At 42.2% G+C, this 26,667-nt stretch overlaps 1 long non-coding RNA gene across 1 annotated transcript in view; it reads right to left on the reverse strand.

Annotated features, from left to right (window-relative positions):
• The window catches only part of LOC134503471 (uncharacterized), a 194,157-nt gene that overhangs the window by 110,833 nt on the left and 56,657 nt on the right, over positions 1–26,667 (reverse strand). The window lies entirely within an intron of this gene.

Genomic DNA, 26,667 nt, shown 5'->3' on the forward strand with positions numbered 1-26,667 from the left:
CTGAAGTTGTTTTTTTCTTGCCCTCTTCCAGGATGTTTTTTTAACTTCCCGGTCTAGTCTACTTCCCTGGAATTTCCTGATAGTCTCCCATCCAGGAACCAACCAGATCCAACCCCGCTTAACTTTCCAAGGTAAGTCAAAGTCACTAGATGTTTAGCAACCTCATTATTCAATGGTGAGCACTTGATAACAGAGATGAGGGATTTCTGTTCCTCCAGATATTGCTGATCTACAACTCTCAGAATCCTTCATTATTAGCCATTGTGGTCCATTGCTCAGTTATGTAACCAAAACTGCACCATCCACACACAAGAAACACAAAGCTGAGTTCAGACAACAAGCCAGACTAGACTAACCTAGGTTTGGGTGATCTGTGGGTCAGCATGTTGTGTGAACTCATTGATTGGGTCCAGGATTATGTAAACCCAGGAAATGCATTTTGTAAACCCAGCTTTAGAGTTTAGTATATTGTGTGAACCCATTTCAATGTGCTGAGTGACACTGACAAAAATAAATCATTTATTCGGGCAAAGTTCTCATACATAGCCATCACTTTCATCTGATGGAGGCATTACAGTATTAGTTTTGGTGGGAAATTTTAAATTCACAAATGTTTTTAAAATAGTTAGAGCAAAGGCTTCGGGGAGGTGGACACATCTAAAACATACAGTACATGCTCAGTGCCTATGGAACGTCGACCAGTTAGAAACAGAAAAGAGGTAAGCAACAAAGGCTGGTGGTGCTGAAAGGCCACAGCAGTTTATTTATTATCTGCAAGGTATATCTTAATGCCTACATTTATTTAATTAAACAAAACAAAATAGAACAGAAAAAGAAAACAGAAAAAGCAAAAGCAAAAAAGAAAGCAAAACAACATAGATGATAGATGATGTTAGAGAGATAGAGGTGGAGATAAAGATGATAGATGATAGATAGATGATAGAAATATAGACAGACAATACATTAATAAGATGGTATGATATATGATAGAGACAGATAGATAGAGAATTGGAATGTCTTGAAAAAAATATCTTGAGAAAAAAAGCTGATACTTTAAGCCAGTGTTTTTCAACTTTGGAAACTTGAAGATGTGTGGACTTGAACTTCCAGAATTCATCCATGCTGGCTGGGGAATTCTGGGAGTTGAAATCCACACATCTTCAAGTTCCCAAGGTTGAGAAACACTTCTTTAGGCAGAAAACAGGAAGAGGCAAATTTATTTCTGCCAGGGGGCACATTTTTCAAATGATCCGTCAATTTCGGGGGTTGTGAAGATCTACAAGGAGCATAGTGGTGACACAAGAAAGTGACTTGAAGGATTAAAATTACCAGCACCTTTTTTTAGTGTTAATGGATGCATTCATTAAGAGGATCATTGCACCTCACTTATTTTACTTGTTTGCTGCAAATGAGTCCCACATCATACTGTACTTATTAGTACACTTCACATACACACACACAGTTTTGATGCTCTGATCCTGGTTCTGGCGAGTGCAGAAAAGAGGATTGGGGGAGACACATACCATGGTGGGCCGCAATTGCCTGCCCCTGATACAAAGCACAGCTTGCTTATCGGATTTATACAATTCTTTGCGTTGCCAGCTCATTTGTGTGGCTGGAGCAATCCAGTGGCAATTATCCCAGGGCAATTAAAAGAAGTCCTTGCTCAAGGTTTTTACCAGCTGTTACTAAGTTAATGCAGGAGAAAAGGAGCTCTGCCAGCGAAGAATGCAACATCTCCCGGAGAGGTTACTCTCCAGCTGCAGTTTTGCAAAGCAAACAGCCTGATGCTCTGCTGGAGATTTACCCTTCCTGTCATTTGCAACTGTTATCTGCCTTTCCATTGTTAGAGGCCAGGCACTCAGCTGAATGCAAAGCCACTGTTGGCAGGAGCTAGGAAAGGAAGAAAAGATGATTAAGGAGAGGCTGAGGAAAGGGCTGACTTCTGGGCTCAAAATGCAACTCCTGTTGTTAAAAGAACCTCTGAACCCCAGCCATCAGGCGCTTCTAAACAGATGCATTTTTCCACCTCGAGAACGTAAATGGCTTTTATTCAAATCGGGCTGCAGTGCAGATATGAAACCTATTTTGACCGAGAGAGGTATGCGTTCTTGTCGGGTGTGAATTCAATGCTGCTCTCTTCCTGCTGGCTCTTGCACTCGACACTTTTCTGGACTTTTTTATTTATTATTATTTATTTTATTTATTAAACAAATTTATATGGCCACCCAACTCACACACAGTGACTCTGGGCAGCTTACAGAATTAAATGAATTGCTTTTAGTGTGCAATTAAACAGGGAGACCTGAAAGAGGAAGCAGCAATATCAAAATCAAACAATGCTACAACCAAATATAATGAAGAAGTGGGATATGTTGGCTGTCCCCAACCTGGTGCCCTCCAAATCTGTTGCATTATGATTCCCAGGTTTCTCATGCAGATGGTTTGCATAATCTGAGACATATGGAATGCATCAGATTGGGGAAGGCAGGGCTACAAGGCAGAGAGAGATGATGAATGCCTTTTTAGCCATGCCCTAACAATGTTGACACATGACATAAATGAGAGAAGCTGCAAGGCTTTTTCTTTTTAACTGTCATGCGTGCAAATAAATCACACAAATAATTAGCTTTCAAATATTCAGTGCAGCCCTAGTGAACACTCCCTTCCTGGAAAACAGCTGAAAGAAGACGTATTGACTCAGATGGTGCTGTATGTTCAATAGCAGATTTCAAAAAGCCCCCAATGTCCCCCAACATCTCCTCTGCACCATTTATTTATCTATTAATCCTCGTTCACTCGGCAACTTCTTCAATGCCTTCTGTGCAACTTTTCCCAATTTATCTTCTCATCTTCTTGCTGGTTGAGCAATTTTCAATGAATCAGGGATCATGTTGGCCATCAAAGAGCTGCTTATGACCAATAAAGCTCTACATGGCAGGGTGATGGGTTATGTTAGGGACCAGCTTGGGGTATGTGTGCCTTTGAGTCAGTGTTGACTCCTGGTGACTGCCTGGACAAGTCCCTGTAGTTTTCTTGGCAAGATTTTGGAAGTGGTTTGCCATTGTCTTCTTCTTCCTAGAGCTGAGAGAGAGACTGACCCAAGGTCATCCAGCTGGCTTTGTGCCTAAGGTAGGACTAGAACTCATGGTCTCCTGGTTTCTAGACCATTGCCTTAAACACTACAGCCTGCCCAGCATGATTCTGCTCATCCAACAAGGACATCTGGAAAAGATCTATTTAGGGTCCTGTCTCCATGAGAGTTAGTTACTACATCTGTAGTTGCCCCTTTATTATGGAATATCTTTGGCTAGGTCAGTTCTGACATTCAAAAAGGCATTGGAAATCTTACTTTTTAAATAATCATTTGCCATTTAGCAGGTCACAGTTGTTGGGTGACCTACGCATTCTTTTTCATCTTGATTTTATGTAGAGGGATAGTTATTTTACTGCAATGTTGTATGTCAGTGTTTTATTGTGCATTGCTTAAATGCTTCTGAGTGGCCAATATAAACTTGTTCTAAATAAATAGATAGAGAGTGCCACAGTGTGCCCTGACTTCACAAAACAAATTAAAAGTATGGACAAAACTTTGTACATCCCTTGTTATGGCATTTAATACAGGAGAAGGGAATAAATGGACTTCACTCACAGAAGATGGTAACAGGTCACCCGAGTATAGCGTCCATGCTCATGGTCAAAAAAGTCAGGATGATTCCTGCGCCACGATTGAAGCCCCACTTCTTTTTCCGATGCATGTAAAAAGGGGCAGGGCTTTGATCACATGGTCACAGCGACCCTCCTGACATTTTGAATCACCACTCCATGGACATTGCTGACCTGGAGAAGGAATGGAGTTATAATCTTGGCATGGGCTTTATTGTGTTACAGACATCTCTCTCTTTTCAATTCTGAAATACTCAACTAGAGAGTCCAAGCTCAAACTTTGTATATAAAAGAATTCAGGTCCAATTTCTGACATCTCCAGTATATACATTAAAATATTCAGATAGCAAGTAATGAGAAATATTTCTTCAAGAGATTCTGGGAAGCAGCTTCTAACCAGAGCAGGCAAAAGCAGGTTAGGTGGACAATCTGTCTTGGGAAAAAGAAATGGGGCCATGTCCTATTTGTTATATCTCCAAGTCCATGAATTAGATCAGAACTAAAAAAAACCCTTGCAAAACTTTATAGCTTGTTTGGGCCAGTTACACCACCTGCCATTTAGAAGTTGCAAATAGTTCCATTACATTTGCTTAATCCCAAGGGCTTTCAATGGCCCAATTGATAAGTTTAAGACTGATCAGTGATGCAAAACGCCTGGGATTTCTGCAAGCCACGACTAATGAGAACCAAAACTACTGGCCTAGTGGACAAACAGAAGGGGTTCACAGATCAGATGAAGCTGTGATTTGTTTCATGGTGGTTTACTGAATAAGCCTAAGTGGTGGACTTTGCATAATATGTTCAGTTATAAACCATGAGTTGCCATCCATAGTTTCTGGGTTCCATAATAGGTTAAGGACAATCCAGCATTATATCCAGTCTGGAATAAGGCAGTATGATCTGGGAGTTTGCCCATAGGTGGACTCCATAGGTGGACTTCTCTTTTCTCACTTGTACAGACAAGTTTTTCTTCAAACTACTAGATCTCATAGCAAAACTCTGAAGGACCAGTAGATAGCAGGACCAAGTTAGGATTTTCTGTATCTCTTTGCCACCATCATTGGGTCATTGGGATTTTTGTAGCCAGACCTGAGATCCCACCTTGATCAGCAACCCAGGAGAAGCAGTTTCAAGACAATAAATATTGAATGTGTGAACAAGACAAACCTCATGAATAAGAGAACCATCTTTAAATCAGCACAATTCAAAAGCAGGTCAAGGGAAAAGCCAGCTCAGCATGGCGAATATAGGGCTGCATCAACACATTCCGCATCTGCTTAATTCTGCCTCAGGAAAGTTGCAATTAGAAGTGAAGACATGGAGTAAATGAAGTCAAAAGTACCAGGGGAGAACGTGAACTGAAGCAAAAGAAAGAATTGAAAACGTCTGGGCACCAAGGATAAGAAAAAACACCAAGGATGGTTTCAAGCTGTACAATAGTCCTTTTTGGAGAAGAAACATGTGTGCAGGGTGCAGGCCTCCCCGAAACCTGCAGGGTCCCCAGTTTTAAGAAATGGAAAGAGAGAAAGAGAGAACCAGGATGGGAGGAATGGGAGGGAACATCAGGACAGGCATCCAAGTGTATGTGATGAGGCAGGAAGTTTCTGACATGCTCCTCACACCACTCAGACTTGTCAAAACCACAGGCCCTAAAAGGGGTATGGGGGGGGGCAAAAGTCAAGATGGCAGCTGTGCCCATGTTATCAAACCCCTTCGCCTTTTTGTGTGCATTGTGCATGCATGGCACATAAATGGGGCAGGGCTTCCCTCACACAGGTGTACTCGGCATCTTGACCTTTTGGATCACCCCTGCAAATATTCTTGGCCCTCACAATTTCTGTAGCCAGTTTTGAATTGCTTTATGATTGCCCTCTTATTTGCACACTTTTCTGCACTGTTGTGAAGGGTCTTCTACATTCACGTTCCTTTTTCTAGCTGAGGGAAGTTGACAACCGCTTTCCCTTGATGACCTGAATCTCCCCCATCCATAATGCTCTATGAGGTGTAGCCCTAATAAATGTCCAAGCATGATGACCTTAACATGCCATTTGTGATGCTATGGAGTGTGGACAAACTTTTGAAGTGTGGGGCTCTTCCTTATGATGACGATGCTAACCTTCCCCAACCCGGTGTCCCCTGATGCCTTGGGGTTCAGCTCCCATAACTTCCTCAGCTTCCCCATATAATGCTAATCTGTAGATACCTCCCACTTCCTTGTGGATAGAGCCATTTTGCCTACTCAGTCACACGATTGTGGCCATCTTGACTTTTTTTACTACGTCCTGCAGACAGTCCTGCAGCTGAAGGAGCTGTGTTTCCCCTTCATCAGCTCTGCACTGTAAAGTGGGAATCTACTTTCTAACATCAAGCGGAGTGCTGCTGTCTCCAACCTTCCTCCTTCCCTGGTAGGTTGTAGCTCCCCTGAGATGTCAGAGCAGAAGACTCTCCCCTCAGCCCCGGACTGACGGAAGTGGGGGGTCGCTCATCTCCAAAAGCTGAAAAGCCAGCTGCTGTCTGCAGTGTGATTTAGCTACTCCTGCCCTCTAGAAAAAGAGAAGCAGAGGTGGAACACAACCTAGTTAAACATGTCTGTACACACGCAAAGGACCTGGCCACACCCTGAATGCAAGAATTCAAAAATGAAAATTTGAAAATTGGGAGGGGGGAATTTGAGCAAAAGCAATATACAGCCATAACTATGCCCAACCACAGGGAGATTCTTAGAAGCATAAAGTTAGAAGGGGAAATGATGCTGTAGATCATTTAGCCGATCTAGGCGAGGAGGATTTTGGTTTGATATGCTAGATTTCAGGAAAAGAAAGCATGGCATCTTTCATATTAATGCTCCCAGCTGTTCTATTTTATTTTAATCCAACTGCCTTTCAAGCAAAAAAGCTTGGGGCTGCAGAGTCCTTTTAAAAAAAATCCCAGTAATGATTGATAAGTTGTCCTTGATGCGTAAATACTGACTTTTATTTTTAAGCTGTGGTGGCACAGACGTCCTCCTAGGATGCCTCTTCTTAGCAGTCTGATAAAAAATCTTTCATTTTTCCAAAGGAGCACACATTGCAATTCTTCTGGACATGTTCCATAGAGGGGCCTTCTCCTTACCTCCTTCCTTCCTTCATCTTCTTCTTAATCTAGTTTACACCCAAGGCCGATCCATCACCTTTTGCTTCCTGGGGCAAAAAGCAAGACAGGTCCCTCTCCCATCCATGTGAAAACAAGATCCAAGAGGCAGGTGACTCTTCCTTCAAGACTAGCTGTGGGGCAGCACCCTCCACTCCACCCAAGGCCACCTGAAGAGGATTCTAAGCAGCCACCCAGCAAACAGCTCTCTTTTCTTCCTGCCTCTTAACACCAGCCACCAGAAACAGCTGCTTCATGATGCCCATTACTGCCCCAAGGACCTGCTCCTTTTATTCTTGTTCTTCTGATCAGGTAAAGGGCAGTTCTAGGAAGAAGCAGGGCCAAGGTTGGCAATGGGTCCTTTTGCTGGCACAGAATCCTCGGCAGTTGCACACTGCGCCCCCACGCAGAATTCTTGAAATTATCCACCCCCAATGATTTATTTGTGGCCCTTCTAAAAGTCTCCTTAGTACTTCAGCAATGCTACTGGAACATTTAAGAAGACAGAAAGAATCTGGCCCTTGGATTTTCTTCTTTCAGGATTCTGCTAATTCCTGCCTGAAACATTTCTCATAAGCTGCTCATTCACCAAGCTGAGCCATATCTGCCAACTCAGCAGAACAAACAGCACATTTTTAGCTTCACAGCAAAAGTCAGCCAGCTTTACTCCCTCCTATAACCATGTAAACGGTCCCCAGCCGTTCCTTTTAGTTTCACAGAACAAAGTCCTGTGCAGTACACTCTACTGCCACACTGTAAATTTTACAGGGATATCAGGTCAATTCACATTTTGCCCCTAACAGATGCATTCCCTGGGTATCCAGATACGTGAACTATCTACTTCAGGATTTAAAACCATACATTACGTGTACAGTTGCTAAATTCTGTGATGCTGCAATGAAAATAAGACAAAACCAGACAAAGAAATAACTCCCTACTTTAAAAAGTACTTTTAAATTTGAAATATTTTAATTAATAAATTGTCAGGGGATATATATTTTTACTTTTATTTTATAATTCCTAATGTTCTAGGCTCACCCCACTAAGGTAACCGATGTATTCATATAGTAACAGCAGAGTGAATGCTATATTATTATGTGGTATATCATATTAGACTGTAGTATATTATTGCATTTCTTTGTTTTACTTTGCTTTTCTCCTTTTAAATTTTGCTGGTCATTGACCGAATAAATATGATTTGATTTGACTTAGTTTCATGGTTAGGAGGGGTTTTTTGCTTTTACTGCAGGTCAACAAATTTGGTGGGAGGGGAAAAGGAAAAGCAGCCAAATCCTGTAAGTTCTCTGCAAGCAGAGTATCTCAGTGTGAGTGAACAGTGCAGAGCAAAAGGCAATAGGAATGAATGGGTTGATGTAAGAAAACAGTCCAGAGTTATTTATTGGATACTTATGAAACCAATATTTCTAGAAAACTGCATGGACTTGTCCATCTAGTTGTCAGGAGTCAAGACTGAGTCAAAGGCAAGGAAGGGAGGAAGGGAGGTAGGTCAATGCAGCGAAGTGCTACTAATGAGGAACAGATCATAGGATGAAAATCTCTACCTTTGGATTCCAAGGGGTAGTAGCCATACACAGATTCAGCAGTTCCTGAGTAGAAAATAGGGGTATGAGTACTGTAAGGATTCTGCACCCAGAGCAGGTTGAAACTTCCAAGATCTTACAATACTGGCTGAGTTCCACAGCTGAGTAAATGGATTTTTGGCTCAACTGCAGCATAATTGCCCTTGTCATCTCCCACATAGACTATTGCAATGTGCTCTACATGGGGCTACCCTTGCAGAGTATCCGGAAGCTTCAGCTGGTCCAGAATGCAGCTGCACAGGCTATTTTTGGCACCCCCAGAAGGGCGCATATAACACCTTTGCTACGTGAGCTGCATTGGGTACCAGTTTGCTTCCGGGTCCAATTCAAGGTGTTGGTTATCACCTTTAAAGCCCTACATGGCATGGGACCAGGCTACCTGAGGGACTGTCTCATCCCCATAACATCGACCCGCCCCACCGGGTTAGGCAGAGAGGACATGCTACGGACCCTATCAGCAAAGGAATTTCATCTGGCGGGGTCCAGGAGGTGGGCCTTCTCTGCAGTGGCCCCTGCCCTTTGGAATATCTTGCCCCCGGAGTTGAGACAGGTTTCCTCGCTCCCAGCCTTCCAGAAGAAATTGAAGACCTGGTTCTGCCGCCTTGCTTGGGATGGGGAGGGTAACAGCTCCACCTGGGGGTGGCTGGTGCCATAGCACCCCTTATTAATTTTGATTTTATCTCATCTTGGATTTTATATTTATTATCTTATTTATGCTTTTAGACTGTAATTTAGGTTTTTATATTTTTATTATTACTTTGATTGTAAACTGCCCAGCGTCCCGCCTTGGGGGAGATGGGCAGTGATACAAATTTAAATAAATAAATAAATAAATAATCAAAATTGTAAAGGAAAAAAGAAAGTTTCTTTTGCTTTAGCGAATTTTTTCAAAGTTTGTGCAAAGTCCATTTCGCCTTAGAAAAAATTCTACTGTCTATTTTGGTTGAACTTCAGGAAAATGTCTTCATGGTAAGAACTGTTCCACAGAACATAAGTGGGGGACTCTCTTTGCTAGGGGTTTTTAAACAGGAGTTGGCTCAATAATAGTGGGTTTACTACTAGTAGTACTACTACTACCCAGTAATACTGGGTTGGATGAGATGACCTCCAAAGTTTCTTCCACCCCTTATCAATGATATCAATGATCGACTCTTATCAATGATTCTGTGGATGTTCTATGATTCTATAGCCATGAGAAAATGGGAGTACAGGTAGTCCTCCTTTAACGTCCACTCGTTCAGCAACTGTTCGAAGTTACAACGTTGCAGATCCCCACAGTCATGTGATCACGATTTGGGTGCTAGGCAACCAGCTCGCAATTATGACATTGCAGTGTCCCGCAGTCACTGCCAGCTTCTGACAAGTAAAGTCAATGGGGAAGCCAGCAGGTCGTCACAAATGGCAATCATGTGACCATGGGACACTACGACCGCATGGGATTTGCCTAACAACAGCAACTGGGACTGCCGCAAGTGCCATCGTAAGTCTTCGTGACAGAGTTCCTGGTCCCAATTACCATTGGTAAATGAGGACTACCCGTACCATCTTGCTTAAGAAACTTTTGTCCGTTTTCGTTTTTTGTTAGAAAGGGAAAAAGTGAGCCTGCAAAGTACCTGGCTATTTGGCTTTTTAATTTTCTTTTCTTTCCTCTTCTAGGGAAGGATGAGTAAAGGGTCTTGCTTGATCCTGGGGAATGGAAACAATGGCAATATGGACATGCACTTTCCACACTACTGTAGGTAGAACTCACTCACATTTAACAGAGAGTTCCAGTTGCCTAAAAATATGCCTTTTGTTCGGAACTTATTGCCCCCTTTCCCCAACTTCAGCTATCTCTGCCACCTACAACCATGGTTAGATGCATTAAGGAAAGTGATTGGTTGCAGAATTAATTACTTGAAATCACACCACCTTCACTGCTGTCAATGGGATCTTTAATAAAGGAGGAATGATGGCTTAGTGGCAAGGCAACTCCATCCTGTTACGAACACACAGATTTTTGTCACTGCTGTTGTTCAATTTTATTTATTTATTGCAAACAAACAGAAAGCAATACACATGAGTTGAAAAGGTGGATGGAGGAGGAGGTGCTAGCATCTTAAGTTATTTCCTTTCTATGAAATGGGGGAGGGGGGCTTCCTGCAGGTGCTACTGAATAAAACCACATGTTAATGCCATGCATGTGTTCAACAATTGCACACTGTCGGGGTTATAAACATTCGTTCCTCCAAGTACAATTTTCTGCTATAATGCTAGCAGTGTCTTGCAACAAGTAAACTGACGGATGTCTCTATTTCATCATCAGTGGGCAGAGAGCCTATTGAAGAAACTGTTGGCACCAGGATCCCTTCTGAAGTTGGACGGGGTGCAAAGGCTTCCTGAGCCATAGTTAAATTGCTTGGTGACTCACTACACTTATTTACTGCACAAGTCTATGCATGATTATTAGGAAATCAGTCTCAATGGGATCAGAGGGTTTTATTCCCCACCCCCACCCCAAGTGGGCAGACAATAGCAGTTTTACAGTGCCTGCATACCCCCATTTACTTGAAAAAAACCCATCTGGAAAAGGGTCCTTACTACCCTATTGCATCATCCTACACAAGTCTTTTAAAATAAGGTTGAGTGCAATGGGTAATTCTCAAGTAAAAAGATGGAAGATGTCAATTTACTTAAGCATCATAGCTTTGCAATACAGTATATATCTACCCTAGGCCTGAAGCCCTGCTGTTTGGTTTCATACATTGCACTAAAGCCAATTTATTTTCACCATAATTTTCTGTAGAAGGCATAAGAGCCTGGCTCATGCTAAACCAGAAATCTTGGTTAATCAACCACAATGGCTAGATTCATGCATTGTGCCAGCTGAAACCAAATGAACTGCATTATGATTAAGCATTATACATGCATCCAGCATTCATTAGGGTTTGTTGTCTGCCATTGTATGTACTTAGAAGTAAGTTCACGGAATTCAACAGGACTTATTTCCAGGTAAATAAGCATAGGATTTCAGTCCATGCATCTTTACAGCAAACTTCTTCTAAGTCTAGTGAGAAAGACTGAACTTAGGGACAGATTTCCTATCCTAGGGGCCTCTGAATGTGTGGGGACTATTATTCCCAGAAATCCCAACCAGACATTCTTGGGAATTCTTGGAGTCTTCCTTTCATATATCTGGGCAGCCTCAGGTTGGATGAAACAGCAATAGAAGATATTCAGTCAGATGTCTCCAGATGACCAATTCAATTCACAGCCTGGCAGGTATATTTTAACTCTGTTTCCTGAGCAGATAACCCCATTGCTGGCCTTCTTGCTAAACTATCATGCAAATGACAAGGAACCAACTCTGCCTTTCAAGTATGTCGCAATTTCAGTGCACTTTGAGCTACTGATTCCTTGACCAAAACTGTGACTTTGAAAGGAGCCAAGATAGATTTTCCCCAATCAGATTTCTGTTTGGGGGAAACTGTCAGGGCTGCTAGTCCCAGAAATACAACAGCGTTGCACAACACTTTATTTCAGTGGCCTTCAGCAGGCAACCTCTAGAAGGACTCAGCCAGTTATTAAAGCAACATCACCTGTACCTGTGTTTTTTTATATTCAGACGAGCCAGGATCAAGCATCAACTGCCAATTCTAGAGCAGTGATCACTTCCAAAGGAAACAGCCTTTCATAGAGTACCTGGTCTTTGGAGACTCTCAGAAGGATCACTCACTCTTGGGATCCTTAAGATAGTTTAGGGAAGAATAGTCTGCCTCACATAAAATCCTGATTCTCTTAACAAAGTCTGCTGCATCTGCTTCAGCACACACCTGAGGAATAACTAGGTGCACACCTAGGATTTTTACACATTTAGCAGGATGTGAGGCATCCCAGTTCTACCATCCAAAACATTGTGTCTATTCATCACACTGAGAGATCGACTAATGTCCACCCAAGAAGAAATATTCATCTAAAATACCTACTCCTCCAAAACTTACGTGGTAGAGTGCTAGAGTACCATTTCCCCATTCTAGGGCCCTTCAGATGAGCAGGACTACACCTCCTTGGTCAACCTTTTTGCAATATATAATGACAATTTGGGGACTATCAGGAGGACAAAAGAAGCAGGATTGTACTCTTTTACAATTGCCAATCAAAAAATAAGGGATGCCTATTGCCATTTGTTATTCAACAGTATAAAACGGTGCTTCTCAACCTTGGCAGCTTTAAGATGTGTGGACTTCAACTCCCAGAATTCCCCAGAATTCAACCATGCTGGCTGGGGAATTCTGGGAGTTGAAGGTCACACTTCTGAAAGTTGCCAAGGTTGAGAAACACTGATATAAACAATGAACTTATTTTCGGCTTTGAACAAGCATTTAAATGGTTCCCTTTAAAGGACTATTTAGAAATTTGGATTGCATATGCTACCTTGTATGCTTGATTCCCCTTTTTCCCTTTTGTCAAATAAAATGATTTGAGTGTTAATCATCTGATTTATAAGACAACATTAATAAATAGGTTAGACTAAATTTTTGAGCACATAAGAAGTGTATGCTTCTATGATTTACATTCAAATCAATCAATGAAATCTTTATTACAGTCTAGACCAGCATAAGGAGGGTCGGATACAGCCATTAAAAAAAAGCATCAGAAAAGAAGTTTTGCTTTCCTTCTTCCCAATGTTTTCACGTCCTGAAAAATATAAAGAAAATTACAATGCCATGATAGCATAACTCTTCTTTCTTATCTGCATACCAATAGAATTCTAAGAGGCTTCAGTAGTACTGTATAGAAGCCTGTCCTTTTCTGTAAAGGGAGTTACTTTTTATTAAAAAAAAAAAGCTGAAGGACAGTCCATTTTCATAGAAGACATTTAAAACAGAGTCTCCAGTAGAATATTACGGACTTTGGCATGTGATGCAAGGTTGCATGTGAAGCCAATTTAGTGGCCTGCTAGAACCACTGAAATAGAGCAGAGCTTATAACACAGCTGAGAAGCTGGCACAGAAAAAGAATTACCTTAAAATAGCTTCAGTGAGCATGCCAGAGAAACACAGGTTATTGCTCTTACACATTCAGCCCTCCCAAGCGTAACGAATCAGACACTTAGACACATTAGGTTAAGATAAGTAAAAGAATTCTTACTGACTTTATTCTTTGTTGCTTCTGTTACATTCATCTTGGTGGAAAAGATGAAGTTCCTTTGCTCTTCTTTTCTTTCAAAACACTTAGTTTTGCCCTAAATTCTCAGCCCTACAGCTGCCAAGAGCTGCGTGAAAGAAAGGGGAATTCCAGGCCCACCACATGGTGCCCAGAATGGAGGAGAGCAGCACACATCCATGTGCTTGCTTCTGGTGGAGAAGAAGGACAAGAGGAAGTGGGAGTGGCAACAAACAGCTTCCTCAGAGTTGCATTGTGGGACAACTTAATTTACATGTTAATTCACATGCAAATGAGGCATGCTGGATTTGCCAGAACTTCCAACAGCATGTACTGTACAGACTAGATTCACATCCCAGCCAATCCCCATCTTTTAGTAAAATCTCATAATGCAGTAGTTGAAAAGCCCTATTTGACAATGCCAAGGAATACACTGGGGGATGGAGTAGGGATCATAAATCTCAACCTGCCTTCAGTCCTCAAGGTCTCTTTCCTATTTTGCTTAATAATCCTATTGTCTGACTCTTAGGACTTTATGGAGAAACTCTGGTTTTTAAACTCAAGGACAGCCTTACTGAATCTTGTGTCCTCCAGATGTCTTGGACTTTAGCAACTGTAATTTCCACCCACTGGTTTGGAGGAGATGAACACATCTGGGGGTGCCACTGGGGAAGACTGCTCTACAATAGGATTGGAAGTAGCCAAATCACCTTCAGGAAATACACTGCTGCAACAATGCTTTGTTCTGAGAACTGGGAGGGGGGCACACTGCTTTGCAAAGCAGCTTCAAAAGCGTGCTTCGCGTAGACCTTTGATGAAGTGAAGCAAGCTTTGGAAACTTTATGAAGGTCTCTCTCATCCCCAACCAACATTGCTTTCAATGTTTTTCTTCCAATGTTCCATCAACCCCTCAAACTTTCCTCATTTAAACAAGCAAAATGAGAAAGGTCATATTGTTTCCCCTACTTTTCAGGTGGTGAGGTTTTTTTCCCCCCTTAACTTATCTTAACTGTGTCCGATTCTTGGAGACTGCCTGGACAAGTCCCTGCAGTTTTCTTGACAAGGATTTTTGGAAGTGGTTTGCCACTGCCTACTTCCTCGGGCTGAGAGAGAGGGATGGCCCAAGGGCACCCAGCTGGCTTTGTGCCAAAGGTGGGACTAGAACTCACAGTCTCCCAGTTTCTAGCCTGGTGCCTTAACCACTAGACCAAACTGGTTCTCAAGGTGGTGAGTAGGTGGAAGTTGAAGTCAGGGGAAGATTCCCACACCCAGGCGACAGTGACAGATGGGAAGTCCTTGTGCCTGAGATGGGAAGGATTGCTGCTGGCTGTCCTTCAGCCATTCAGCTCCTGCAAAACATTCACTCTCTACCACCCACCAGTATGTTTGGTTAGCCAGCCATGACAGCAATAGGAGTCAAAGCAACATATTATTATGCCAGCAGGACATAGTGATTGAGCAAGGGTTGGGTTCTGATAAATTTTTACCCTCAGATTTAAACAGGAAATAGTGCTCTTCCTTGCTAAGGATTTAGAGCAATGTTTCTGAAACTTGGCAACTTTACCATGTGTGGACTTGAACTCCCAGAATTCCCCAGCCAATCATGCTGGCTGGGGAATTCTGGGAGTTGAAGTCCACTTGTCTTAAAGTTCCCAAGGTTGAGAAACACTGCTATAGAGCCTTAGAAGTTAGTGTCCTCTCAGAACAAGGGACAGAAATCAGCCCCTTTTATCTGCTCCCCTCAAAATGATCTTAGCTGCCTGGACACATTCCAGGCACCGCAAAGAAAGCGGCAGGAGCTGGGCGTTAGGTGATGTTCCTGGGTACTGATTTAGCCAACCAACTGTACCAGCATTTCCTGTTCACTTGCACTAGATCTATTTACGGTGCTTCAAGGAAGCCATTTCAGTGCTGCCACTGATGGTCAATAACGTGAATGCTGAAGCAGCTGGGGGAAACAGCTGGCTTTGAGCAGAGAAGCTTCATGCAACGGGAGACCGTTGATGGCATGCCTCTTTCAGCAAGTTATGGGCATATCATTAGAAGCCTCCTCCCAAGTAATTGAATAAAGGCAGTGCAAAAGAGTGCTCAGCTCTTCACGATTAGGTCCAAATCAAGTGGGACTAGCTTATCTCAAATGAACACCCTGAAGGCTCAGTGACTTTCTTAAGCAGTCGAGGCAGCAAGAGACTCCATATTACCATCCATTACTCTGGGTGTGGGATTGTGACTACCCCAGCCGGCTTCAGAATTCAAGTGCAGTTGATCATGACCGGATATTTGGACTGGATGGAGCCCAGCAGATGACTCCATTGGCCAAAGGGGAGGAGACATTTTGATTGTTCCTCCTTCCCCTAGAATTCCACCCATGCCCCACTCAAATAGGAGTTAATGGGGCTGCACCCGTTAGCAAGGAGAAAGGGACATCAGCAAAGCCACCCATCCCCACCTCTGCTTGTAGGACAGCTCCCTCCCCACTAGCAGGAAAAAAAATGTCCAAATCCCAAGTACTTTCACCCCTCTGAAAATATCAGCACATTTAATTAACCTTGAGCAAAAGGCTTTCATAATTGTGCAAGGTTAAAAAAAAAAAAGCCTTTATGAATTCAGCTTTTGGAGGAGAACATTCCCACAACATGTGGCCATCTTGTGGAGACGGCAAACTTTTTTTTTTCCCATTCCTTCAGTTTTCCAGCAGCTGCAAGCCACTCCGAAGCAACGCAGGGGAATTAGCTTTCTACTTTTTTGAGGTATAAATATATGTATGTTTCTTACCTACCACTTATCTGAGTTGGGCTGCTGTTAAAAGCAGGGAGTACGGCTGGTTTTCTTTAAAAAGAAAAGTTGGCAACTCTAAAAATAGGGGCCTAGACTGGCTGCCTAAGAGTCATTACACCCTGCAAACTTCATAATTGTTTTCAAGTTCCAGCTCCTTCCTATCTGTATGTTCATCTACATGTTTCTGTTGTCAGCTTTGCCTGCTTAGCTAAAAATAACATTACTGGCAGTCACAAGCAGCAACTGAATAAAAGTGTTGTGTAAAGAGTGGGAAATTAGTAGATGAGTCGGGGGGGTTGTGATATTTTCGTAAGAGTTGGGGAGAGACATGTGAGGAATGAAGTGAATAAGCCATTGCTTGCCTGCTTCTTCCTGAGGTCCATTTCAAAGCAAGAGATGTTGATTTTTAATTCTAAGGCTATAAAACCATTCTTTTTTTATGTAGCAGGACTCCTGTGCTTTTAACTGCATGCTGGTTTAAATTCAAATGCTAAAGCTGAAAGAAATAGTGAAACAGAAAGCTGTAACCATGAATTCTTGTCTAAGGTTGCAATTTTTTTCCCTAGTAGGGCTCTTATACCTTTCCTAACTTCATGGCAGATTTAAATTCAGCCAGAGAAACTTGTAGAAATAGTGAAGTATACAGCTTTAATGGGTTTACAGGTTTTATGTGATCTGCAAATATTAAAAGGAACAGCCTTTCTGAGCAGAATTTATTCCCATCATTTGCACCCTTTTCTTGCCTTATTTGCCTTCATCTTCCTTTGTTAGCTCTTACTCGTTCACTTTGCTACCTTTGCTCTTCAATATTTTTGAAGAGCGAGACTCTGCAGTGAGAGGAGAGACCAGCATCGTGACTTTGAAAAGCAAACAAGTTTTCTTCTTTCCTTGGGATCTGAGGTGAGCAAACCAGGGAGGCTGCAGGCTACAGGAGAAAGGATTGGCCAGCGAAAGACAGGTCATTCACAAAAGCCCTTCGGCTTTCCTGCAACTTAAGTGGAAGAACATCACACTCCATTTGTGACAACTTCTGCAAAATTCTCTTCTCTTTGAAATAATCACTAAAGCAAATTATTTTCCATCAAACTGAACCAAGAAAGAAAATGCAGGACGAAGTCAGGCATTGATTGAAACCCCTCCTTTTCAGAAAGATGGAAGAGCACTCTTCACAGTTGCCCAGAAGCGTTTGGAGGGGGGTCAAAAAAGTCAGAATGGTGGCCCACAATCATGCAATGGAGCAGACAAAAAAAGGGCAAGACTTCAAAATGCAGTCATGGCTGCCATCTTGACTATTTTGACCACCTCTGTGAATGTCCTTGTAGGTACAGGATCTATTTCTGACTATGATGTTGCCGTTATGCCAAAATGTGCATTGTGACATCACAGTGCAAACTCTGCCCTTTCATACTGACTTTGTGACATTACAAGCAACTATGGAAGGGGCAAAGTTCACATTGCAATGCCCATTTTGTCACATCACCCCTCCCCACCATGCTGCTCTGGCACTAGCATGTTCCATTAACTACTGTAGTAGAGATTGTACTTTTTCATGCATTCAAAATAAAAACAAAAGTTTGGATGTGGTGAACTCCCATATGAAATGGCACAAAAACGATCATTTGATGAAAGTGACCTGACTAATGATTTACAGCATCTTATACTGTCATCCTTGACAATAAAGATATTGAAGTGTGGATAGCTTCTACTTTTCAGGATGAGCAACAATAAAGGAACTAGCAGTCAGGAAATATGCCCTTGACTAGAACTTTGTAAGGTAGCAATGAAGGACTTCAGATGCTGGGATGTGCCTACACCTGCAAAGAACTGTGTGGTCAGTGGTTTTTCCTGTGACACTATATGGAAGTGAAAGTTGAAATTTGAAGGATAAAAAGGGTATTGACGCTTCTGAACTTTGGTGTTGGAGAAGACTCCTGAGAATATCATGGACAGCCAAGAAAACAAACTTAGCCTTCTACTTCTCCTTTATATCCTTCAAAATAAAAGTATTTTTGCCCTGTTTTTTTTTTAAAGGGTTAGAGAAGTCGGGTTTGGCAACATCAAGTAAGCTTCATGGATCATTTTCCAAGGGTACATTCACACAATGGACTTGTTCTGCTTATCAGATGTACCCATTTTCTTGATTTCCACACTTCACTGAACCACAGACTAACCAACTTTCATTAGTATGAGGCAAGTTGGCTGGGGAGAGTAGGAGTTGTTCTCCAACCCATCTGGAACGCCCCAGGATGAGGCAAGTGTGCTTAGAGCATGAAATGCCAAGTCCTGATACACCTGAGGTGAGCTGCACCTCGTTTTTCCATTTTATTTCCTGCATTTTTAAACACTATCCATGTCAATATCTATTGGCTGAAGATATTGCAAGTCATAAATTTTATTGTAAGTTAGAAAAGAAACTTAAACAAGTGAGATCTCTAACCATCTATGAACTGGGATAGCTGATAAATTCAGTTAAATAAAACAAAACAAAGAATGAGATACAGGTAGTCCTTGCTTAACAACCACAATTGGAACCAGAATTTCAGTTGCTAAGCAAAGCAGTCATTAAGCCAATCTGACACAATTTTTTTAGCAGTCAAGCGAATCATGGGGTTCCCCATTGATTTTGCTTTCCAGAAGCCAGCCGGGAAGTGCGAAAATGACAATCACATGACCATGGGATGCTGCAATGGTCATAAATGCGAACCGGTTGCCAAGCGCCCAAATTGCGATCATGTGACCGTGGGGACACTGCAACGGTCGTAAGTGTGAGGACCAGTTGCAAGTCGGTTTTCTCAGTACCATCGAAGTCCAAACCATCACTAAACAAATGGTTGTTAAACAAGGACTAGCTGTAAATGAAGACTGAGCAAACATGCTTATTGACCACAATGTTGGAAAGCGTGGATGGGGAAGAAGAGGGAATGGCATGGAATGGCATGGCATGCCTTCCTGAAGGGCAGGGTTGGTTAGAAACATGAGCCTTCTGTATTGCCCCAAGCTGCCCCAATCCATGTGGACCCTGGGTGACATAAAATAATTCAAAATCCAATAAAAACAGGACAGTTAAAGCAATAAAGAACTTTCTATGACAGTCGTCCAAACAAAAACTAAAGGCTGGAAACTTGCTGGAACAGTTTGGATTTAACTTGTTTCTTAAAGTCATGGAAGGTTGGGCTGCCCGTACTTCTGGGGGTAAGGTGTTCTATAGAGTGGAGTTGCTCTCAAGAAAACCTGCTGCCCTGTCCACATGCCATGAACCTCATGAAGAAGGGGTCCCTCAACAGGCCTTTCCTAACGAACTGGATCAGCAGATTCTGTTTTGGCTTTTGCTTGGGTCTCCATCTCACATTTTTTAAAATCTAAATTGTTTTTTATCGTGTACTTCTGCTAACTTTGGAGTTTCCTAACACTTGCTGACACTTTCTCTTTGTGATAGGTTGCACCATTTTGGCTACATCAGAGCCAACATTTGAAGAACGTGTTCTCACTAGTTGGGTTCACATCTTGCATTAAAAAATCATCTGATATACTTCTTTGGGTGTCCAGCTGTTTGTGAAGCATGATTTGTGGCTTCACACAATGGCTAAACCTAGCCAGCTGTGGTTTATTTAACAAAACCATGGCTTAGTGCAGGGTGAGTAATCCAGAGCCCAAGGACTGAATGGGAACCTTAAGTCTGCCTCTTGTGGCCCTCGGAAACCTCTCACACTTGAAACTGACAACACAGTTTCCTACCATCTTGAAGTGGGCAGGACAGATAAAAATCATAGTGTAAAATCTAAAAAAAAGAGCCCAACCCAAATTCCTAAAAAAAAAGGCATTCTTGCTCACCTGATGGCCCCAATTTATGGCCCTCTGCTTTCCCAAAAATAACTGTGGTCCTTGGACCTTGAGTTAGAGTGATGTATGAACTCTTCTTTTTGTATACAGAAGTGGGTGGGGAATCTGTGAATGTGTAGGTATTTCTGGACTATTATGCCCATCATCCCTGACACTGCATATATACTAAAAAAAAAAAAGGATTTCAACAACCTGTGGGTAGGGCCACATGGTCCCAAGAAAACCATTAAATAGAGAATACAACTGTTTTTGGCCCTGGGTCTATCATAATAAACGTGTCAGGCAACTTCCCAGTGATCATCACAATTGATCATCCAAACCTTGACCAACATGAAAAGTTTATTTTCTCTTGCCCCTAAGGAGAAAGTTTCTGGCTTACACACACACACACACACAGAGAGAGAGAGAGAGAGAGAGAGAGAGAGAGAGAGAGAGAGTTTTCAGGGAATTTCCCCTGTTTCTCTTCTGCTGCTCCTCCTACAGATCCTCTATTTCTAAAGAAGATTTCTATGTTTGGGGATTCCCTATAGAATCCCTTGGACTGCAAGGATATCAAATAAAGAAGTGTTGAGGTGCATAAAATCAGTCATGTCACTAGAAGGAAAAATAACAAAACTTAGACTTAAGTTACTTTGGTCACGTCAACAGATCAACATCGTTGGAGAAAGACGTTATGCTCGGAACAGACAAGGACGCCAAAGAACGCACTGGTTGGATGTAATCAGAGCAGACACAGGCCAAAATATAAAGCAACTGAAGAAGCTGTACAAGATCGGAAGTCAAGGAGAAAGCTGGCTTATGGAATCGCCAAGGGTCAGATACGACTGAATGGATAATTCGATTCGATTTGATATAGATTTGGACATCCTTAGAGCCAGATATTTCAGAGAAGAAACACCGGAAGCAGTTCGTGCTATACATTATGTTAACACAATATAAGACAAATTACGGCTTAATACAGTATGTGAACCAGGCCATCATGCGGTCAGAGTGTTCCCGACGTGGTAGATTTCCCCACAAGGATTTGAATATAGAACATTAGAAGAACTCTGCCAGATCCATCATAGACCCAGCTAGTGCAATATCCTGAGTCATAAGGGGCCAATTCAGGAAGATCAGAAATATAACTGGAGGGAATTTACCCATTCGATTGTTGCAAAGCTGATATTTAAGAGCTGTTGCCCGTGATCCAGAAGGTAGGGCAAAACCATCAAGATTAGTAACCAGTGGTAGCTCAATTTCTCCAGTTCCCTTTAAAGCTTTCTAATTTAGTAGCCATCACCACCTTTGATGGCAGCAAATTCCACAGTTTAGCTCTGGGTTGTGTAAAAAAAAACATCCTTCCTATTATGGCTCTCAAATCTCCATACATTTAATGCAGGATCCCAGGTTCTGACATCAAGGGTGTCAGTAATGAAATATGGTTACTGAAACACTTGTGTGCAACTTTATATGCAGAATCTTTATGTGCTATATATATATGAGGAACCCTTGTATATGTAACTTTTTGTTGTTCGTTTCATTGCTTTTTTTCGTTTTCTTTTCGGACTACATAAATAAAAGGCAAAAAAAATGTTAGGAGACGAGAAAAAGAGAAAATTGCCCTTTTGGCTTCTGGAAGATTACTCAAAGCTACTGCATGTTATCCAATAGCTAAATATATAGTTTTTTATCATGTTCAGTGGAAATGTTGTCCGTTGCTTTCAAAATCTACTAAAAGGGCTCTATTGGACATAGATGTCGATGTAGTACGTGGTCCTCTTCATCAGTTCTCAAACTTAAAAATCAAGGGGGCAGCTGCAGCCACATGAACGAGGACCTGCCTTTTCATCCTGTTCTTCTCAAGTGCCTGGTGTAACACATGCCCTTTCTGTGGGGAAGATTGAGCCAAATCAGGGGTTCCATTGCTCTGTCTTTTCTTTCGTGCCTCCTAGCATTTTGCCATTGAGTAAAAGGAGGCCTAACTAAAAGAAGCAGCTGGGTATGGTTGGGTGTTGTAGAAACCCACAGAGATAATCTTGGAGAAAACATGCTGAAACCTTACAAAAACAAAGGCATGCTTTAAGCCCAAGAAGCAGAGAAGGCATGAGAATGATGCTCAGATGGGCCCCACCCTAATTCACTGGGGTATAAGAGGAAGGGAAGGGAAAACACAGCCAAGCTTTTAAGATTCTGTTCCTATAGGCCAGTGTTTCTCAAGCTCAGCAACTTTAAGATGTGTGGACTTGAACTCCCAGAATTCCACCATGCTGGCTGGGGAATTCTGGGAGTTCAAGTCCACACATCTTAAAGTTGCCGAGCTTGAGAAAAACTGGGCTATAGCAATGAAATATAGTTCTAGTCCCCCTTGTGGAGTCTGTTTCCAGACCTAGCCAACCTCAAAGGGCTGGCCTATGAGTTTTGAGAAGCGAAGATTATAATCAGAGGTGTCTGCTGGAGGGGTCAAAAAAGTCAAGCTGGCAGCTGCAACTGTCCTGTCCCTTTTTACATGCATTGTGACAAACACAAAAAAGGAGTAGACCTACCCATGCACAAAAGCTTGCAGTTGCCAGCTTGATTTTTTGAGCCCCCATGCGGACACCCTTGATTGTAATTGTGGACATGGTTTCTAGAAGAAAAGGGCCAAACCTCAGTCTAGGACAAATTGGAACGAATTCCAATGGTCCCAAACCAAGCCCCTCTCCAAAAGCTCCCACCCGGTTGTTGTACTAAGCTGTGCTTGTTTAAACAAGGTTTATGCAGATACATTATGCAAAGACCTAGCTCTCTAGAGAAAGGTGCTGGGAAGGAAAGAGAAGAAGAGGATGACTGCAGCAAGGGAGATGGACTCAGTTACAGTGGTGCTGGGTGCATTGTTGGAAGATCCAAAAGACCAGGTTAGGGATCGATCATCATGGAGCAAATACGGTCGCTAAGAATCAACACCAACTTGATGGCCCATAATCAATCAACATTGCATGAATCACACTACAGAGAATGAGGTCAGGAAAATTGTATCTTCTGTGTTGGGAGTCACCTTCCTGATGAAGATGGAGAAACTTGATGCTAGCCTAGGAGCGTATGCTTCTCTTGATGCCCACCAGAGATTCAGGAACAATAAAAGATCATGATAGAAGAGATGGGAAGGAAGAAGCTATGGTCACTGGCTTACTGTAACTGTTACTATTTCTCTTGTGTTTTGTCCCACCAGGATGAAATGAGGCAGAACTGACTCTACAGATTTCATGCCTGAGGACAGCTGCGTGTCTGCTCCGTGACTGCTGGGTGCCTGGAAGTGTCTTTAAGAAATGTTCATTTAATTGTTTGCATGTATGTGGTATGTTCATGTAATTAGGTTAAGAAAAAGAGAGAGAAAGAAAGAAAACCACACAATACTTTCATAATCATCATTGAGAAAGAATCATGGTGACAGAGAATAGTATATTATATAATTGAAACAACCCTTCTAATGAGCTCGAAATGATCTCCTTCCAATGGAGAACTTGTTGGATCTGTTCTGATGACAAAGTAAAGTAGATGAACCAGTCTAGCTGCCTGGTACAGATAGGGGGACGTTGCAGATTAAATTCTCAAGCTTCTTCCCACCTATTTCTTTATATTTGCTTCTAGGCTGGTTTATAGGGCAAAGCCTTCCTAAGGCACATTGCACAGCATAAAAGTGCAATATAATCCTAAAAATACAGTCCCATTATTCTGATAAAGTAGGAGTAGGCAATCCTTTGGTGCCCTGCAATTGCATTTAAATATCTGGACAAGCAAGGCTCTCGGTGGGTGAGGCGATGATCCAACTGGGTGGGAGTGTTTCTGAGTTTTGTGGGGAGACACAGATTTCCAGCCTGACCAAATAAACTGGTCTTCCATAACTCTCCTCAGATCCTGGCCAGTTGTATATGGGCACACAGAGGATTTTGTTTTAAATGCATCTATTATTACAAAGTAAACTGGTTTGCAAATCACACAAAGCCATAGTTTAGTTAATCATGGGTGATTATATAAACCAAAATGCATTGTGTCGATAAAGCCTTCCCCAGTCTGGGCACTTTGGTGAAGACCAATTCCCAGAATTCCCCAGTCAGCACAGCTGTAAATGAGAATTCTGGGTGATGTGTTGAGGTTCACATATTTGGAGGGCAACTGAGTTGGGAAGGCTGGATCTGCTTGATGTTTGAACTCAAGTATATATATCTTTTAATTAAATACAGCTAAGCAAACAGTAGCTGTCTGTATGTACAAACCAACTCACAGCAAGTACCTTACACTGTGTCCTTGTGCATTCTATGTAAATAATTGCAAAACAGGAAGGAATTAAATTCCCGATTGTCCAACCAATGTGCTGAAGTTAATTCTATCCAACAGATTCAGAAACTTTTTTTTTTTTGCTCATTGAAGGCAGGGTTACAGAGTTTCTTTCATGCTGCACTGTTCATTTTGTGCTCAGCTCAGTGCTAAGTTCCTTTTCACTAGCTAGAAACGGCTTTTTGAAAGTCCCAGCTGTGAGTCAGGGTTTGGTTGTTGTTTTTTGCTCTTAAATAGCAAAACAATACTCAAACCAGGAAGAGGGTTATTTATATCTTTCCCCCAGTGAGACACAAGTCCATCTCAAACCCAGAAACAAAGATAAGTTTCCTGGAATTTTTACCCTGAGATATGAGAAACCAAGAAGGACTCTCGTTGATATCGTAAGCAAGAGAGAGGAAGATCCAGTTGTGCAAGTTTGCTCCTGTAGCTAAACTGATGTGGGGCGCAATGCAAAATTGTGCACCGTGGTGCATGTTCCACAGCAGAGTCTTTGCTTTCCCTGAAGAAGGGCCCAGATTCAATCCTTGACATCTCCAGGAGGAGTTTGAGACTCCCACCATTGACTGACTGCCACTCACCACTTCTGGTAAAAACTTGTTGCTTGCTTCTGGTGTGTATAAACCAGAAGCGACAAGTATTCACCAGATGTTTGGGACTGCCCCTTGCCTCTCTTCACATTGATTGAGAGTTATGGGGAATGGAAGTCCACAACATCTGGTGAACATAAGGTTGCCTATCCCTGTTATCAATTGGAGCAATGACCTGATTTGCTGCCAAACTGGTTAGCAGACCCTGCGATGCAACCACCTGATTGCAAGCAAGCCTGGGCCAAGGGCAGGATGATTGCACTCACACAACCCAATTAGGACAGTTGCTTATGGGTTGAGTAACCAGGAATTGTGAACCTAGCCTGTGAATGCCATGCAAGAAAAACAGGATATAACATGAAAAATGCAACATCTTGCAGAACTTTAAAAGAAGCTTGCTATAATAAATCAAAAGTTCCAGGATCTTGCTTGTGAACTCCCAAGAAGGGCCCAGCTAAATGCCCCCGAGAAGTCTGCAGAGAAAAGAGAAAGGCAGCCTTTGGTTTTATCCCATAACTTCAGCACAAACATACTCCAGTAACCAGACTTTTATGCCATGTCATCATGATGGTGCTTTTCTCTCATCCCCAGCCCACAGCCAAGGGAGCTTAAAGTCATCTTCAGCTAGTTCCACTTTTTGCATACTGCTTTTCCACTTCTCCTGACAATTTTTTTGCTGTGATCACAATCTAGCACACTTCACTGACGATGCTGATGATGACACAGTCAGGGATGGGTAGTGCCTGGCTCCTGTGGACTACTTCAATGCCTGACTAGAGCATTTCAGAGCATTTACCAGGTCTTACATAGGCCTCTTATAAACCAAGGTTTATGCTCTTTTGAAAGAAAAGACTGTTTTTTTTAAACACAGGCTTAGAGCCCTTCTGAAAGCTCACTATGCCTGCTTTTAAACATGGGCTTAGCCCTCTTTTGAAAGAGCACTAGTCCTGTGCTGCATAGGAACTCAATTTCAGCTAGGAAATAAAACCAGATTTTGCCAGCTGTGTCTTGCTGACTCAGCCACTGTTGGGTATATTATAGGTCACCACTGCTTCTACTAACAAGAGGTTTTGCATGGCCATACTTTGTACAGTTTTAAGGGGTAGCCCCATTTTACCTACCCCATTGCATTTCCATAGTTGTCCACAAGCTACGGGGTCAGGGACTTGATCTTTACATAACCGTTTGTATAATTTCACCACCTTGCACTTTGTGGTCCCCCAATTCTACATATGCCCCAAATTCTAATAGTAACTGCCATTGTCTGCTAAGCAGAATGCATTGCTCTCTAAGAAGTTCAAACCTGTTTAAGTCCCTATATTGCTGAGAACCAGTTTCTCCAGCACAGATGACCTATACTGTTGCAAGGGACAGTAGGATACTTTGAGCTTGGTCATTTGTGCCTCAAGTGAGAACTCCACCAGGAATTAAACTCATGGAGTTTTGTACTTCAGATGATTATATAGAGTGCATCAGTTTTAGGAGCTATCAATGTCATTGTGCTCAGTAGTTGCAGGATAAAATCTATCGGAATGGTCTATATCAGTGTTTCTCAACCTCAGCAACTTTAAGATGTGTGGACTTCAACTCCCAGGATTCCCCAGCCAGCATTCTGGGCATTG

This window comes from Candoia aspera, chromosome 10 (genome assembly GCF_035149785.1).
Source record: "Candoia aspera isolate rCanAsp1 chromosome 10, rCanAsp1.hap2, whole genome shotgun sequence".
Taxonomy (NCBI): Eukaryota; Metazoa; Chordata; class Lepidosauria; order Squamata; family Boidae; genus Candoia; species Candoia aspera.